This window comes from Tetrao urogallus (genome assembly GCF_951394365.1).
Source record: "Tetrao urogallus genome assembly, chromosome: Z".
In the NCBI taxonomy this organism is placed as follows: domain Eukaryota; kingdom Metazoa; phylum Chordata; class Aves; order Galliformes; family Phasianidae; genus Tetrao; species Tetrao urogallus.
Genome location: NC_136816.1, coordinates 27665429 through 27684171, shown reverse-complemented (window position 1 = coordinate 27684171; position 18743 = coordinate 27665429).

Below are 18743 nucleotides of genomic sequence, written 5' to 3'. Positions count from 1 at the left end.
TTCCTGATCTTATCTCTGCACATGAGGACAAGCCTTTATTCTTCCCAGTCTTCACAACCCTCCTTTCTGTACATATCCCTCTTTTCCATCAACTGAGCTGCAGGTCCTTGCTCAGCTATGATGGTGACTTTTTCTTCTGCTTGATTTCTTCTGCTGGGGAATGGAGACATCTTGTTTTCATAGCAGAGTGTCCTTTAAAGAGCTGCCAGCTCTGTTCTGATCCTGAAGCTCTTAAGAACTTGTTCTTCGTTATTCAGGACTGACATTTATACATTCAGACTTCCTTATTATATATGAGTTTGTAACTTTTTTTTTTTCCTTTTCTGTTAAACTTAGCTTATATCTAAGACTCCTGACCAGCTTTGTTGCCCTTTTCCAAGGCCTCAGTGTCTTTCTTGTAACAAGGGAACCAAAACTAAACGCAGTACTCAAGATGCAGCCTCATCAGTACTCAATGCAGGGATATGATCACTTCCCTGCACCTGATGATTACACTGCTTCTCATACAAGCCAGAATGCCATTGGATTTCTTGGATTCCTGGACACACTACTGGCTCATGTCCATTCAAGCGCTTACCAGCACACCCAGAGCCTTTTCCTCTGCACAGCATTCCAGTCACTCTACCCCAAGCCTGTAGCATTGCATGGGGTTGTTATGACCTAAGTACTGGGTCTGGCATTTGTCATACAATTGACCTCAGCCCATCCACCAAATCTATCAAGATTTCTCTGTCAGGCCTTCCTATATTCAGGTAAATGAACAGTTTTCCCCAAAACTTCCCCATAGCAGGTTATTTACTTTAGAAATGAAGAGAAAATTTGTCTACAATATTCTTGAATCTCCTCATCAAACACACTAATTTGATGCTTTTATTACTTTCTCCTTATTATTTGCATAGTTTTTTCAGGTCGTACATCCTGTATATACTCTCCTTTGTTCTTCAAGCCCATTTTTCTCTGCTCTTCCTCCATTCCTTATTTTTATCATTTTTTAACCTATGACTTCTTACTCTGAACTTCATATCTACATAAACAATGAATTGGCACTACTCTGTCAAAATAAATTTGAGTATACATAGATAACCTGATATTTTCCTGAACCACACAGTCTTCACCGCATGCACAAGATGGTATCATTCTTGTTGTGAATGTGTACAGCTCATTGGAATTTTAGTCTTTTAAGAGCATCGCTGGAGAAATTGCTGTGTACATCCAGAGTTATTACATTTCTACATTAACAGCTTGAACAGAATTGCTCACAGGATGAGGCTTGCTCCATTTTGGTTGTAGAGGAAAGCATGCTGAGAAGCTAGGGAAGGTGTTAACATTAACAACAGTTTCTTAGACAGAGATCTTGAATGGGATTCATTTACATATCTAAAGGGGTCTAGCGCCATGAGTGATGCTTCACGGTTTCTGAAACATCTGCACAGGACTAAAAGAATTTATAGGGGATTTGAATTCTTTGGCAAGCAACACATGGGTAAGTGGGATATTCTAAGACTTCTAAAATTAGTGTAAGCATTTAAGCCATTGAACGACATTAAGTAGCTGAGACTTCATTCTATCTGTTACTGTACTCATTGTGTCTGTTATCGTTTCCAAGGAAATAAATAGGAAGTATTAGTTTTGGAGTATGTATGCATAATATATATAGATATTCTGAAAGAAGCACATAAATATTTTTAAGCAGCTCTTTATGGAACTTTTTTTTTTTTTCTTTCAATCACAGTTGCAACTAGGTACAATTGATGAGAAAATGAACGTGGGATGTTGATATTCAAATATTTGCTCAACAGAGAATAGGGAAATTGTTTTTACCATTAACAATACTGCTATTAACCAAACTATAGAGAACATTTTTATGAAGTTGGCCATCAAATGAATTTCATCAGTTTCTGTACAAGAGAATGCACCCGTTCTAATAGGTGTTTTAATAGATAAAGTAGTCTAGTTAAGTGCTTGTTCCAATTCCTGTTGTACAGTAATGAGATAAACGTAATAAAATTTATCCTCCAGTGATTGTAGTATCTGCGCACAAGGAGTTATTTTATCTGTCAAGTAAATGGGTAAGTGGATGAAAAAAATTCTATACTACTTGCTTCATGAATGCCTAATAGAAGGAAGGTATAAAAACAGTATTTGGTGAAAATTATTTAGCAAATTTATACTTCAATTAAGGCTAATGATTGGAATAACACTCTTATTAGTTATAACCTGAGGAATACAAAACTTTGTAATAAACAAAAACCATTGCTTAATATTATTCTTATTACTTCTATCTATGATTCTATCCATCCTGCCTTAGTGCAAAAAATCATCACTTTGGCAAGACTCTCAAGAGCATTTTGGATTTTTTTGTTGGTTTAGATAGCCTTTAAAAAACAGTTCTAATTTTGGAATTGAAATCTAACAGTGACCTTTTTGAATGCAATGAGCACATTTATTAATATTAATCCCATGTTATCTCTTGAATTCCTCCTGCTGACATTTACAACAACCCAACTACCCTGAACTAATTTTAAGGCTTAAGAATACCTAGCAGCATTATTCATTATAAGAATTAAAACAAACTAACAAAAAAAAAAAAAAAAAAAAAAAAAAAAAAAAAAAAAGCAAAACCATATTTTTAATATATATTTTATTTCATAAAGATTCAATGAATTACAAAATGATACAATTTTGTGGAAAAAAAAAAAAAGGATTCATGAATATTTTAATGAATTACCTTGACAGTGTCTGAAAACTTATTCCTGGGAGTCATGTTATTTACAGTTTATTTTCGGTAACTTGGAATTAGTTATGTATTAGTTATGTTCATAATCCCCCAAAACTTTCATTTACTTTGGTACAATTATGAATTTCTTGGAAAAGCCTATTATTTTCTTATTCTTACATGCTACATTTCTGCAGAAAATAGCTGTATTTGTGGTAATGAAATCGAGATCCTAATTCACAGTCTTTCCATTGAGAATGCAGACTAAATAGAATACATGGGAAGAAAAATCACTTTCTATTTTCCTCAATTTTCTCTTCAGATCTTTGCTAAAAGAGGACCAGTCTGAGCATAAAAGCAAATCTACTATGATGCTGCATTATGTTTCTGTGTCTGGTACTCTCTTCATGTTTGTTGAAAGCATCTCTGTTGAAGGGCTCTGTTGTAATTATATGGCAACATAAGGAAAGCAGAGACAGCATTAGGTTACAGACTTAATACTAGTCTAAAAAAAATGAAGTAATAATTTTATTTGTTAGTGTGGGAAGTATTCAAATAAGAAGCAGAAGGTGAAAGTTATCAGCCTTGCAAAGAAGGAAAGATATATTAGATGATATTTTTCACTTTTTTTTTTTTTTTTCAAAGCATTTTCATAGGTTTTTCAGTGATTTTTCTTTATTAGAAAAGAATAGCAAAATGATGTGCATCTCCGTGAGTCTCTGGAACTCATCATAAAATGTGATTTATTTGTTGAATTTCGAAGACTGTAATTGTGATCAATACTGAATTCATATGATGAAAAAAGGAATCAAAGGTAGTGAAGACATACTATGGAACTCAATATCCAAAAAAATAACTAACAAAGTAATATGATTATTGGCTCTGCCATAGTCAGAAATTTCACAAAGCTAGGAGTGGAAGATCAGTCTATAAAGAATAAACTACTTGGCAGGAATTAAGGTATATTCATTTCATAATTGCTCTCTGCCCTCATTGACGATGATTCAGTTAAATTCTATTAAAGGCAATATAGTTTATTTTGTGGATAGAATCACTGTACCTCTTAAGGAAACAAACATTTAATGGTTAACCAAGTAGAAGGAGAGTCAGCAACTGACTCCTGTGGTAGACGAGAGCAAGTGATGCCTTCTTGTCAGTCAGGAAGAGAAATTAGATACTCTTCCTTGGCTTCATGAAAAACTGCTGAAAGAGTACACAGGTATAAAGGAAAGAGGAAAGATTTACGTCTGAATTAACCTCAAAGTTAGATTTTGATTTAAATTCAATGCAATACAAATCTAAGTAAGAACCAGGGATTGGAGCTTTGAAAGGTTTCAATCAAATTGTTAATTGAATTTTATATGGAGGAAGTGAAATGGTCTTGTTAAAGCAAGCTTAAATTAATATTTGGGATCTCTTTTGGTTTCTACCTAGTCATTCCAACAAATTCTTTAGATTCATTATTTACATTGGACATTTTTATATAAATATGTTTATTTGCTACTAGACTATTTTTAGAGTAGCTTTTTGTTTCAAGAAATCTGAAAGTTTTTTCACAGAATCATAGTATCCCTGAAGTTGGAAAAAAACCTCCAAGATCATCCAGTCCAACCATCCACCTACTACCAATATTTTCCCAGTAAGTCATGCCCCTTAATTTTATCCTTTTTAGAATAATTATTCAAAAACTGAAAACTTCTGGATGCTTCTGTGGTGACCATGTGTTCATCCAGATATTTCAATAATGACAAAAATTTTATCTTGATGCCTGGGCCATTTTGTATCTTTCTGCTTCAGCTTTGCTAAGTGCAGAAAATAGGAAAATCTACAAGGAAGATGTATCTTCTCATTAGACAGAAAATATCTCATAGCAAGAAAAAGGGCAACACACCTGAAGCTTGAGCGACCCAAGGGACACAGAAAAACTCAGAAAATAATATTAGCCAAATTAGGGGAATATCTTACGGTTTAAGTAACCAAACACATATCAAGTAATGCAACAAATGATTAAAGCAGCAGTCTTAACAAATTATTTCAAATATATCCATATAAAGTATTGAGTCCATACTGAATGCACTAATTACAAATTAGTCTGGGTAAATTTTATTGAGAGAAAATAATAATAAAAAAAAGTAAAGAAAAAGCATATATCTTCATGAATTCTTTGATTTGTGTTTCTGGAATAATCAACATAATTTATAGAAATAATTTCCTTCAAAGGGAAGGGATTTTTCCTATCATTTCTCTTTAGCTACATCATCTTCTTAATTTGTTCCACATTATTATTATATATGGGAATAATATAGATCAGCTACACATTGCTGATGAAGATGTGATAAGTTGAACTAATTTTTTGGGAGTTTTACTTTAGATTTTTGACCCCAGTAGGCAATATCAATATGATAAATAAACAAAAAAAATATTTTTTCTCAAATACAGAACTTATTATTTTATATTCTTACTCAAATATTTAGGTTGCTCTGAAAGTAATACCTCCAATTTATTTGCATGGAAGCTACACTAGCAATAAGGAAGACAATAGCAATTTTTAATGCAGGAAAGTCTTAGTGGCAAAATTTCAACATAGACACCACTATTACCAATGTATTTTCACCAGTGATTAACAAGAGGCTGCATGCTGTGTTTATACAGGTCTGCACCAGCGAAGGTGACCCACTGTCACCGTTATCCATTATCAAAACACACCACTCACCACATCATTGTACTCACACACACTGCTTTTTTCCCCATAAAGATGTTCAGCAAGCACTGATTAATAACAATAGGCGCTGTTTTTTTCTGCATGGAGGAATAAATGACATATATCTTCTTCATCTGCACTTCCATGTCAGACATCATCCTGTTAGACTGCACCTCTGCTGCCATCTATTGCACAGGAACAGAATTTAATGGAATCTTGGTGGGCAGCCTCTACTGCCATGTTAGCAACAACTGCCTCCAATGTCATGGGCCAATACAACAAAATAGAAGGCTTTATTTTTGGAGTTGCACTCATATATACTTCTCTATGTTAGTGGAGCAGGAACAGAGTACATAATTTAAAATCTAGCAGAAAGAGGAAGAGTAAGGCTGTATAAATTTTGACCAATGAAGTATGGAAATAAACTAAAATCCTTGGTGAAGAGAATACATTCTCAATTTTAAAAGATCCTCTTCTAGGTGTGCACACCTGGTTTTACAGTAGTTCTAGGGCATTTTTACATATAGAGAGAAAGCAATAAATTTTTCACCTTTCCATAATCCCTTGCACAGAAAATGTGTACTACTGGTGAAAGAGATGCTTGGTATTAAAGTTGGAAATGCTATTTTCTCTTAAATTTATTTTTAAAAACCTCTGTGAAACTAACATAATTTCTTAATACAATTTTTAATACACTGCAGTATGACAGATGACAGTTAAAACTATGTAGAGATTCAGCTAATTAACATGCAGAATAAAAAAAAGTTCAGACTAATATTGGCATTACTTTCTGTGGGAAGTAAGAAATGCTTTCTTATTGGTCATCCGAAACAGTATCGTTAATCTTACTTATACTAACATGTTGCATTTCCAAATGCATTCTAGTGTCCAGGCACTACTTTTTCACCTTGGTTGCAAGTATTTGTTTTACTCTTTAAGTAAAACTGATTTTAAAGAATTCAAGAGAAGAACATATCTCATCTGAATACAAGATAGATCTTCATTTATCTCAATGATTTTGTTGTACTGATAGTTCATGAGACTCTTCCAGCATTCGAGAGCTTTAAACAATTAAAAAGCATCTCTAGCCAAGTTTAAACTAAGTTTGTACCGGACTTCATGATTCAAATTTGCTGTCACTTGCTATAAATTCCAGCTTTCTTCTTGACATAAACAATCAGAACAATTAAGAAATAAATAAGAATGAAAGAGGTAATATGACAAATTTTTCACAAATGAAAAAAAAAAAAAGAAAGAAAGAAAGAAAGAAAGAAAGAAAAACTGTAAAATGTCAAACGACACATTTCTTGATGAAAAACTGTTTAAGGAAACTGACCAATATTAATTGGGTGCTATACCTCACATAGCAAGCTTCATTATATGGTAAGGGTTTGGGGTTTGTTGTGACAGAAGCACCAATATTTCAAAATCTGTATTTAAATATTTTAAATGAAGAATGACTTTTAAAACATCATCTAATTCTCAGAAATTAAAGCTTTGCTTTTAGATTTTTTCTTTTCTCTTTTTTCTTTTCTTTTTCTTTTTTTTTTTTTTTTTTATTTTTCCTAGTAATATCTAACAGCAGGATGAACAGAAAGGCATGCAGCTAAAGTAATGATTAAAAGTAAACTTCAATGCTTAATTTCAAATTGAACCAAGAAACTTTAAAGAGAAATAATAAATTCATTATTTTTCAAAACAAATATCAAACAAAAGTATTCTGTTTTAATAAGACTTTATGTCATTATTGTAATTTATCATTCATGATGCATTCTTTATCTGAAAAAAAAAGAAAAACTTTTTACTACTTATGGTTTAACAATGTTAGTATTCAAAAATTACTCTTCGTTTATGGAACATCGGAATGCTGACAAATTTTTCTTTAAAAAATTGTACTTTGGTCTTTGTTGTTTTAATTCAATCCTTCCTTATGTTCAACTCAGTAAAGCTCTAAGTACATTTACTGTAAGATATATTCATATGAGCCTTACTCCAGTAATAATACTTCCTATTTTATTATATTGGTCCACGACACCAGAGGCAGATGCTGGTGGAATGGCAGTATAGGTTGAACCTTTCCACCAGTATTCCATTATATTTCGTTGCTGTGTTACAGAGAAGAGCAAAAGGACAGTGTGACAAAATGGCATCTGGCATGAAAGTGCATATGAAGCAAAAGTGTGTAAATCCATGCAGAAAAATTGGCATTTATTGACATTCATTAATGCTTGCTGAATATTTACAGAGACTAAACAGCGGATGTCAGCACAATATATGGTGGTAGGTGGTGCATTTCATTAGTGGTGACAGTGATGAAAAAGAAAAAAACACATCCTGGTTTCTCATGCACAGATATCATATTATGAAAGTATGAGTTTTTTAATGCAACGGCATGAATCACAAATTATGAACAAGGAACTGAATATTGACTTCAACGCGTTAGAAATGATGGTGGCAATATTCAGGTATCTCAAAGTTTGCATCAGGTGCCCCATTGAATGCTCACAGAGGAACAAAATGAACAACATACTCAGGTTTGTCAGGACATACTGAATCCATATGAAGAGGACAGTTTCCTGGGTCACATCATTACTTGTGATGTGTCACTATTATAATCCAAAGTCAAAATGGTAGTCCATGCAGTGGCAACACATCAATTCCACATCTAAAAAAGAGTTCAAGATGTAGCCCTTAGTGGGTAAAGTGATGTATAGTGTCCTAAGGGATAGGAAAGGGTGATTCTTCTAGATTTCCTGGAATCCAGACAAACCATTAATTCTGACTGCTGCATCACAATTCTGGCCTAGATGAATACTCAAACTTCCAGAGTCAGGGCAGAGAAGACAAACTTCCTCTTGAAACAAGATAACTTCTTGTTCAATATCAGTTTGAAGAGTGAAGCACATTTCCAATCTTGACTGGATTGTTGTATCACACCCACTGTATTGCCTGGGTTTGGCATTGTCTGATTTCTGTCTGTTTGGGCTGCTGAAATATGGTCTCTGTGGGCAACATTATCCTAGCAACGATACATTCATATAGTTGTAAAACAGTGGGTCACCTCTTCTGATGTGGATTTTGACAGGCGTGGCAAGCAGGCTCTTAATCATTGTTGGTGAAAAAGTATAGCGAATGTTGGTGACTACATAGAAAAAATGTTCTGTAGCTGAGAATTCACTCTACCAAATTCTATAGGTGCTGCAGTTTCCGTGGAAATAAGTAGGAGGCATTACTTGCAGCGTTACCTACGAATGCTGGGGGTCAGACAGTTCCAGTTTTTAGATTTCAGACCTGCAACTGAAATCCTAATACAACATTGCCTTTCAAAAGTTACAGTTTGCAGATAATGAGAGCATGCTCTATAACTAACTAAGAGTTCGTGTTTCTCATTAGCAGAACCTTTCTCATTAGATGAATCCTCTCTCAGAGGAGACTGTGAGGTCACGAAAGTGCTTACTGACATTTCATATCACTATTTAGTCTTTCATATGGAATGCACAGCTAGCTTTAACAAAATATCTGTAGAAATAAATTTTACTGAAAGTTGTAGGTTTTGTACACTTCTTAGCATCTATTTCCTGGTTACATTCTCCTCAGTGTTTTGGCCTTTTGCATAGAGTGATTAGTCTGATTTTGTAAGCTAAGTAACGCACTAAATGTAATATAGCTATTTTTTTAGAAGCAGAGCATAGCAGATTCATTCCAAATTTGAGTGATACATCCCTTATTTGGTAGTGGCCTGAATATCTTGGAGATACTTGATTGCCCAATTTATTCTTACTCAGAACCTTTCCTCTAGAGAGAACTCAAAGGGTGTTCAATATTTTTTCCATCATTGCATAGACTACAAAGATGATTATATGCTGAGAACTGTAATTAAAAAATTTGATTTTGATAATGGTTTTCCTTTGCATAATTATAACTTCAATGAAGTTAGAATTAGAAAATTGAAATATAAAAGAAATATAAAAGAAATAATTCTGTTGAGTAGACATGATCCTTTAAAATTTTACTACTTCCAAAAATTTCAAAATTTTAATCTTTCAGATCTTACATAAGGTTTAGTCTATGTTTTGAAGAACTAGACGGCTGACATTAACACTCTGCCCTTGAATATTGTAATGTTTATGTTTACCTTAATATAACATCCAATGTTGCTTGTCTAAAAAAAGATGGTACATTTTTGCATCTAAATACAAATATAAAGAAATATCAAAAAATTCCACTGAATTATATTGTTTGAATGTGTTTAACATTTCTTACTATTTGTTCTTTTGTATTTTTTTTTTAATTCTAATGTGAATATCAAGTGAACATTAACAGCACAATAAGTACTAAATATATTACTAAAATTATCTTCAGCTATTAACTCCTCCTTTTAGCTGCTGTTTGTAATAAGTATTTAGGTGTTTTCTTCTCACTGTCTATCCCTGTCTTTACCACCTGCATCAGTCTATTAATCAACATCACTCCAAACCTATAAGATCCAGATCCTTTGGGCAATTCACACACTAATTTTCTGTAAAAAGCAATGAAGAAAGGAAGAAATATTCTTTATTGATCTCCAACACTTTAATCAATTAAGGTTTTAATTTTTATTTGAAAACCGAAAATAAAAGAATTGCTATCAAGAGTTAATTCATCTTTCACAAAGAGACTTTCTCTGCAATATAGAAACAATACTAGTACTATTTATAAAATACAGTTCCTTATAAAACTGAAAAAAAGAGGTATAGACAAACACAACAACAACAAAAAAAGCAATAACTAATTAGAAAACCTCACTACTCTTTCTCCACAGAGCTGTACAGCTGTTAAAATAGAAGTATAACTAATTATCTTTCTAGACTGTCAGGACGTTCAAAGTATAACCAAAGTTTATTTAACAAAGTGGTCTGCTCTGCTTCTGAAATGGGAAACTAGAGAAATGGGTATTAAAAATGGCTGCGTTCTGGAGATGAACAGTGTGTCAGACAGGTGCAGTCTAGTCAGAAAGATATATTTCAAGAACAGAAAAGTATAGCTGTACTTGACTTTGCAATAGTTCTGTTACAACAGGACCAGATTTCCAAAATTCCAGTTTAGGTAGTTTTTTTTACATGAGATTATTGAATTACAGAATAGTAAATATTGGAATTGACTTCAGAATGTCATCTGATCCAATCTCTCTGGTCAAGTTTTTTCTCCAGGAAGATATAACTTCCTCAACAGATCAAGTGAAAGAGCAATTTTTATTTTATTTATTTATTTACTTATTTTTGTCATTAAAACATAGTTTAGATATAAGCTAAGTTTAACAGAAAAGGAAAAAAAAAAAGTTACAAACTCATATATAATAAGGAAGTCTGAATGTATAAATGTCAGTCCTGAATAACGAAGAACAAGTTCTTAAGAGCTTCAGGATCAGAACAGAGCTGGCAGCTCTTTAAAGGACACTCTGCTATGAAAACAAGATGTCTCCATTCCCCAGCAGAAGAAATCAAGCAGAAGAAAAAGTCACCATCATAGCTGAGCAAGGACCTGCAGCTCAGTTGATGGAAAAGAGGGATATGTACAGAAAGGAGGGTTGTGAAGACTGGGAAGAATAAAGGCTTGTCCTCATGTGCAGAGATAAGATCAGGAATGCCAAGGTACAGATGCAGCTGAACTTAGAGAGGGATGTGAAAAATAAGAAGGGGTTCTACAGCTACGTAGGCAGGAGGAGACAGACCAGGGACAGTGTTCTGCATCTGATAAGAGGGGATGCAGAAGAGGCTTCCTGAAACAAGATAAGGTAGTCACTAAGTGTTTTTCCTCAGTCTTCACTCGTGGTCAGGCTCCCCATGTCTGTCAGGAACCTGAACCTCTAGGTGTGGGTGAGAAGGGCAACAAAGCTGGTCAGGAGTCTAGAGCATAAGTCTCAGGATGAGTATGTGAGGGAACTGGAATTGTTTATTCTGGAGAAGGCTCACCAGTGGCAAGGTGGGGGATCAGTCTCTTTTTCTGTGTAACTACTAATAGGACTGAAGGGAATGGTCTCATGTTGCATTAGGAGATGCTCCTGTCAGATATTAGGAAAACAGTTCTCTGAAACAGTGGTGATATATAGAAACAGGTTGCCCAGATAGGTATTTGAAGCATAAATCCTGGAGATATTCAAGAGATGTGTACATATGGTACTAAGGAATATGATTTAGTGAACAATATTAACGTTTGGTGGGTGACAGAACATGATGATCTTAGAGATCTTTTCCAACCTAAATTATTTTATAATTTTATGATTCTATGATTCCATGTTGGAAACAAATAGGCAAATAATTTAGGAGAAAGAAGAATGAGAACAGGAAGGAAAGAAAAAAGGGAAAGGAAAAAGGGAAAAGGATAACAAGAGAGAGGGAGAAGGAAAAAGGAAAAGAAAGGAAGAGGAAAAAAAAGATAAATGTAAACAAGAAAGACAAAAAAGATGTTTTCATTTCTCACCGGTTTCTTTTTGCTAAGAGCACAGTTTTCTTGTTATTGTGTTGCTGTCGTTGCTATTGAAAAATGAAGCACTTCCTTCTGCAGTAATTAACCATCTAGAAGTCCACGAGTGACTACCTGGAAGTCTGTCTTCCATAGGAATTGCCATTTCATTTCCTTAGAGGCATAGAAAGAGCACCTACTCTAATGCATACCAGTCTTTACAGACTGAACAGATGACTGAAGAAAAAGTAAGACTGAGAAACAATTGCAAGACATGAGACATGAATGAATGATAGATGATCCAATCAGATGCAAAATATAGCACTCATCTGCCAAGGAGACTCAGTTCATGTCTATGACCTCCATTCTGAAGAGTACTAGTTATGTAATATATTTGGGTGTCTGAGCTTCTGGATTGTTGAGAAACCATGAGAAAATAAATAATAATAATAATAATTTAAAAAAGGAGTAATTCACAACACTGATAGGCAATGAACTAAAATGGAACTTTTTTTGGGGGGGGCAAAAAGCGGCGGGAAGTGGAAGTCTACACTGGTGGTCAGGCTCTCCATGTCTGTCAGGAACCTGAACCTCTAGGCGTGGGTGAGAGGGGTGGATTCCATCCCACTGTAACAGTGGAACAAGTCCGAGACCTCCTCATGAAACTAAATGTATGTAAGTCCATGAGTCCAGATTGCATGCATGCAGGGGTTCTGAGAGAGATGGCAGATGTGGTTGCTGAGCCGCACTCTATCATATTTGAAAAATCATGGCTGTTGGGTGAAATCCCCAGCGTCTGGAGAAAGGGAAACATTATTCTCATTTTCAAGAAAGGGAAAAACGATGCAAATAGATGCTGTTACACGCTTATTTTCATGCCCTGCTACTGTCTGACAGACTGAGTGCTAGATTTCAGAAAGGAGAGGAAGACTGGAAAGATTTTAGCACATATTCTGGTCATTGTATTTTTAATAATTTGTGTGAAACAATGAGCACGCATAAAGAACAACAACAACAACAACAAAAAAAAGTTATTTTTTCTTGTCTGATGACACAAAAAACATCACCTATTTCCTGAAATGAGACTGGCATACAAAAATAATGGAAACAACCTAGTCATCACAAATTCTCGAGGAAATTGCTTATTGCATTTCCACTGGAATTTTTGCCTCATTCACGGCACAAAATTGACAGTAACCAGGGAATCAGGTACTGTAGCAAATGGAATTTTACTAAAGAAAACCAACTTACTTTCTGTACCGATAACTTGTGCTCTTCCACATCCCAGCTGTGAAGTGTGTGTGGCTTAATTTTGAAATCTTAACTGAGGTTAGTAGCCACGATTAATTTTTGCAGTAAAGGAGGGAGAGTACAGAGAGATTCAAAGAATATGAGTATTCCGCTGATCTGAGAGAAAAGCATGGAGCTGTGTTAGGAGAGGGCCAGTTTTGGTGTCAGGAAAAGTTTGTCACCGGAGCGTGGAACAGGCCCATCAGGGAAGTGATCATGGCACCAAGCTACTGGAGTTCAAGAAGCATTTGCTCAATGAGAAATCAGAAATACGACATGAATTTTGACTAGTCCCTTGTGGAGATGGGAGTTGGACTTGGTGATCCTTGTGGGCCCCTTCTAACTCGGGATGTTCTAAGATTCTATGATTCTCTGACTGGCAGTGTTTTTCAGCTGTAATTCCAGAGTCAGAAATCTGAGTGACTTAAGATCTTTGCTTGGAAAAGGACTAATTTAAGTCGTTAATCATACAAATGGTGACTGCAATAGCTGCCTCACATCACTTGACAGCTCATGGAGACACCCATAGGATTGTTCAAGTTCAAGTACGTTAAAGTTTGTTGAATAGACACCCTACAGCTGATTGTGCCCGTGGCTGCATAACAAGACCAACGCTTAATCAAGATACTGTCATTAGACCTTACTCAAAAATAAGCAGCTTTGAAATTGAATATCAGTAGCTATTTAACTGCTCTTAACAAAACACAATAGACCTGATTTCCAATAAATACACCTACAGTGGAATTATAACCCATTTTCAAAAGTAGGGAAGAAAAGAATCTAATAACAGAAAAGCACTCAGACACTCTGGTGGCAAATACAATAGGAAAACTTCAAATTAAGTTATCAATTCTGTATTAATTTCATAAATGTAGTAATGCCTGATATGTCTGTTCAAGGTTAAATGAGAAGACAAACAATTATATTTTAGATCACATTAAAGTACAATCCTACAGTCTGCAGGTGACCACACATTACAGATTTTAACTCAAGCTTATGTCACTATGACTTTCTTTCTCTTGATTTTAAAAGAAGGCTTTCCAATTTGTGGGAAGCGACAGTAACATGAGCAAAAGTAAATTACTCCTGTGATTTCAGTTGGTGATGGAGCAAACGTTTGGGATCATTCCATTAAGCTTAAACAGCTGTTTCAAACCCCTCAAAATACTTAGAAAGTAATTTCTTCAAACAAAAGAAGAAAATAACTTAATGCCTCAAGTCTGTGAACTCTATTACCGAAAGCTAAATTTAACCTAGACATTGTAAAATCAGCACATTTTCTTTAATTTTCAAAAAAGTGTAGTAGCATAGTTTTCTAGATTTCCAATCTTTCCTGAATTTGGCAGAAAAATGTTTCTCAGGCAGTGTCAGGATTTGTGATTTGGACTGGACGCACCCAGAGTGAGGAGCAATCAAACATGCACAAACAAGGCATGTTTAATCAGTAAACATAGGATGTACTTCACAGAAATGAGAGCATTCTGTTGTTTTTTGCCAGGTTAAAATGAGTAACAGGACATAAGCTCCTAAAGAATACTGCTGATTTTGAAGAATTGCTCTTATAGCAAGAAAATCTAGGCAGAACAAGAAGCTATGAATATGCAGCTGGCTTGTACAAAAAATGTCAGGCCTCTGCACGGTGCATTTGCCCTACATGAGCATTACAGTGCCATCTTTAAGGGAGAACAAGCACTTATAACCCACCATCCTCTTTAACTTCATGATCCATGAAAATTTTGGTGTTTTTTTCCCCAGTGATTATAGCTGTCCTCTTCACTACCTTTAAACTAATTTTCTGCTTAATTAGCTCCAATCCTCATTGTCTGGCAGACCATTCAAAACCCTTGAGTGAGCGCCTTCTGATCTGAATACCTGTTAATAGTTAATGCTTCTCATTTTAATATCTTACTTTTCACATGTTCACCTAATGTATATAATAATTATTTCAAGGATGAACACTTTTTTTGATTTAACTCTGTAGAGTTATATATTGTTAATATACTATCTCCTTAGATGGTGAAATAAATTCTGCGAGACTTTGAGCTCATTCATTTCCCATCTGCTCTGCAGGAGGGGTGCGTATCATCCCTCTAGAATTACTTTTTTGCAGCCATTACAGCATCTTCTTTATTTTCCTCTTCTTTTTTTTTTTTTTTTTTTTTTTTTTTTCCCCCTGCAATAACATTGGATAAGATCACACTCTCTCAAAGATTCCCCAAAATTCTTACAAACAAAAGTCATGAAAAAGAACGTAGGCTATCAATGTGAAAGCATCTTTTTAGAGGTTTGCCCAACAGGAAAACCTTTGATCTTATGATGAATTGTTATCTTCTACTCCCAGAAAATTGAATATGCAGAAATGTGAGAAGGCCAGAAATTGACAGACGGTCATCCCTGAGAATATATGTTTCAGGCTTGTTCCATTCACTCATGTTTCTATCTCTACTCTCTACTCCTGAGATGAGATTTTGCAGGAACAGGAGTTGCCTCACAAGAGAGATTCCGTTAATGAATACCACTGGTTCCTGGTCTCCAGTTCCAGCCTCAGAAACCAAGGCTGAAGTTACATTTATCAAAAAGCTGAATTATCATTCCAGTGTCTAACTCAGAATTTTTTTGTGCAATCTCAGATCTTGCCAACCATCAGTCAGCAATCTTTGCAGAACTGCTGGGAGGTAGCAGTGCACGTGATCTGATGATGCTTTGGATGAGGGTGGGGCAGTTCCTTGCTCTCCAGTCCTCATTTTGTTGTTAACATATTTGAAAAGAAAACAACAAAAGCAACTTTTTATTGTTGTACTGGCCATTTTCAGTTCTAACTTAGCTTTGGCCACACCAATTTTCTCCTTACAAAGGCCAACAGCATCCCTGCAGCCTTGCCATGTTTCCTGACTTTACTTCCAGCAGCCGTACATTTTCTTTCTCTGCCTAAGCTCTGGAAGAAAATCACTATTCAGCCAAGCCAGTTTTTTTTCCCTGTCTGTTTGACATTCTGACATTTTGGAATCACCTGTTCCTGTGCACTTAGGAGATGGTACTTAAAAGTGACTGGCACGGATGGGCCCTGATGCCTTCAAAAGCATCAAAAGGTTCCCAGAGGACCCTACTAATTAGTTCCCTGAGCAGCCTGGACCTGCTCCACCCATACCCATGCTGATGTTTTCTGGCACTTTTCCTTCTACCAGCAGATTTTAAATTCAACTGCCAGGGCCAAGACAACCACCAATCAGCATTTCATCCACGAGACCTTCTCTGTTTACAAGCAACAGATCTAAGAGGACACCTTTTCTTCTTAACTCCCTTAGTACCCGCACCAGGAAGTTCTCATCGAGGTGTTTCAGGAATCTCCTTGACCTGTTCATATCAGCTGTGGCAAGAAATCACAGAATGCTTAAGGTTGGAGGGGACCTGTGGAGCTCATCTGGTCAAAGCCCCCTGTTCAGACAAGGGCACCTAGAACACTATTCCCGGACCGTGTCTGGGAAGTTTTTTAAAATCGCCAAGGAGGGGGTCTCCACAACCACTCTGGGCAACCTGCTCTCCATCACCCACACTGTGAACTGCTTCTTGATGATTAGGCAGAGCCTCCTCTGTTCCAGTTTATTTACTTCTTTCAGCGTGGACTTCTTTCAGCTTCTATGCAGCATGAACTTCCTTTCAGCACTCTCAGCCCATTTGGGTCCTTGTATGGACTCAGATATGAATCCGAATCATTTATTGCAGGTTTTCTCAAAACTGATACATATTTACATATTTCCTTTTTTAGTGTTCTATTCTCCCTTTCAACTCTTCCCTTTTTTGTTTATTAACAAACCACACTATAAAATAGCACTAATTATATTAATAACGTAGTCATCATAACTCAGTCAAAGCCTCTACTGATAACACTTTAAACATAAAAATTACATAGGAGGTCATGATTTTTTTAGTCAATATATACACACTTACACAGGCATTTATTTTGGATTATTGGATTATATATATTATTATATTGGATCATTTTATTTTTTCCCATAAGTGGGAAATGGAAACTTTCTAAGCTAATTTATTATTACTTATTGATCCCCGAGAGATGGCAAAATGACAGAGAAGGTACATTCTGGTGGTGGATGCGAAAGGCAGTGACAGCTGGGTGTCCCCTGCTTCAAAGATTACTTTTCCTTTTTCACCCATCGCAGACTCTTTCCTGCTTTTATTCTTCTCAGGGTCTGCAAGGTTTTTCCCACTTGTGCTCTACATCTGCATGTCTAGTGCATGATACAGAGCCCAGGTGGAACACCTGCTCGCAAAATAAACCACTAAATTAGATCTCTCTACAAAACAAAATAAAGTTATTTATAGTTGCTTACTCCCATTGTCTCTTGCTTTACCATTAGCTCCATTTTTTATTTAATTCATAAGCTTTTTCTTCTTGACCAGTAGCTCGTACTACTGTTACAAACATCATGTATAGGTGGTAAATCTTGATGCACACAGAGTGAGAGGCACCCATATCTATCAGAAAATAAACATCTTTACCCTGCTGTGTGTGCACTGCATTCAGTCCACTAGGGACACAATTCATCCTGGGTCCTTCAAGGTCCTCCTCTAATGCAACAGCTACTGTTGTTCCCAATTTCTTTCTTTCATTATAATCCCTGTTTCTATATACTTTCCAAGCCCCTTCATTTAATTTGTCCAAATCCCTTACATCAATTCCTTTAACCTGCGTATTACTGGGAGGAAAATAAAGACATTCTTGCTCAGAGTAGCAAGAGACCTTCAGAGGTGTAAACAAGTTCAGCAGACATGGAGGCAGAAACACCAAAAGATTGTAACTATTCATGCCAGACAGACCCTCTTGACATGATCACGAGAGCTCTAGCTTGTACACCTGGCATGGGTGTGCACAGATGCTATAAAGACCATTGGCAAGCCCCGCCAAAACTAAGGCGGCTTAGCGGAGGTGAGTGGCAAAGAACCATGGGATCATATGTGACAAAGGAGCAGATGGCAGGTTGCCAATTGCCAGAAGATCCCATCACTTATACATGGAACCTGATATATGTTGTCCCAGTCGTGAACAGCTGGGAAGACAACCTGCGCAGAAGGTGAGCACCAACATCGAGCTGCATCTCGTGCAGGAATGGTTCCATGGCAAGCTGGGAGGAGGTCGCGGTGGGCGGCACATCGCTGAGCAGTAGTTGATAGAGCACTGTGCTGAGATGGAGGCCCTTGATGGCTCTTTCCTCGTCAGGGAGAGCTATTTCCTAGGGTTCGGGATCTCGCAGTGATTCCATAATGCAAATGGGTTACTTGTGTCTGTGCCATTTGGGTTTTCTGTGGAGAAATTCGGTAGCCATTAAGTCTGACAAAGTTTAGTTAGCTAATTGTCCATGTTATGCATTACCTCCTTTGTTTTGGTAGCTATCAGATCATCCATGTCTTTGAATTTGAGGGAGATCTCATTTAATCAAAACGAGCTGAGCTCCCTGCTTCATTCTGAATGCTATTGGTGCTACATTCTTAGCCCTACCTGGGATTCTACTACCCACATCCCAGGATAAACTTGATCCCTTACTTCGTCTGTGTTCTGGTCCCAGCAGGCATAATGAT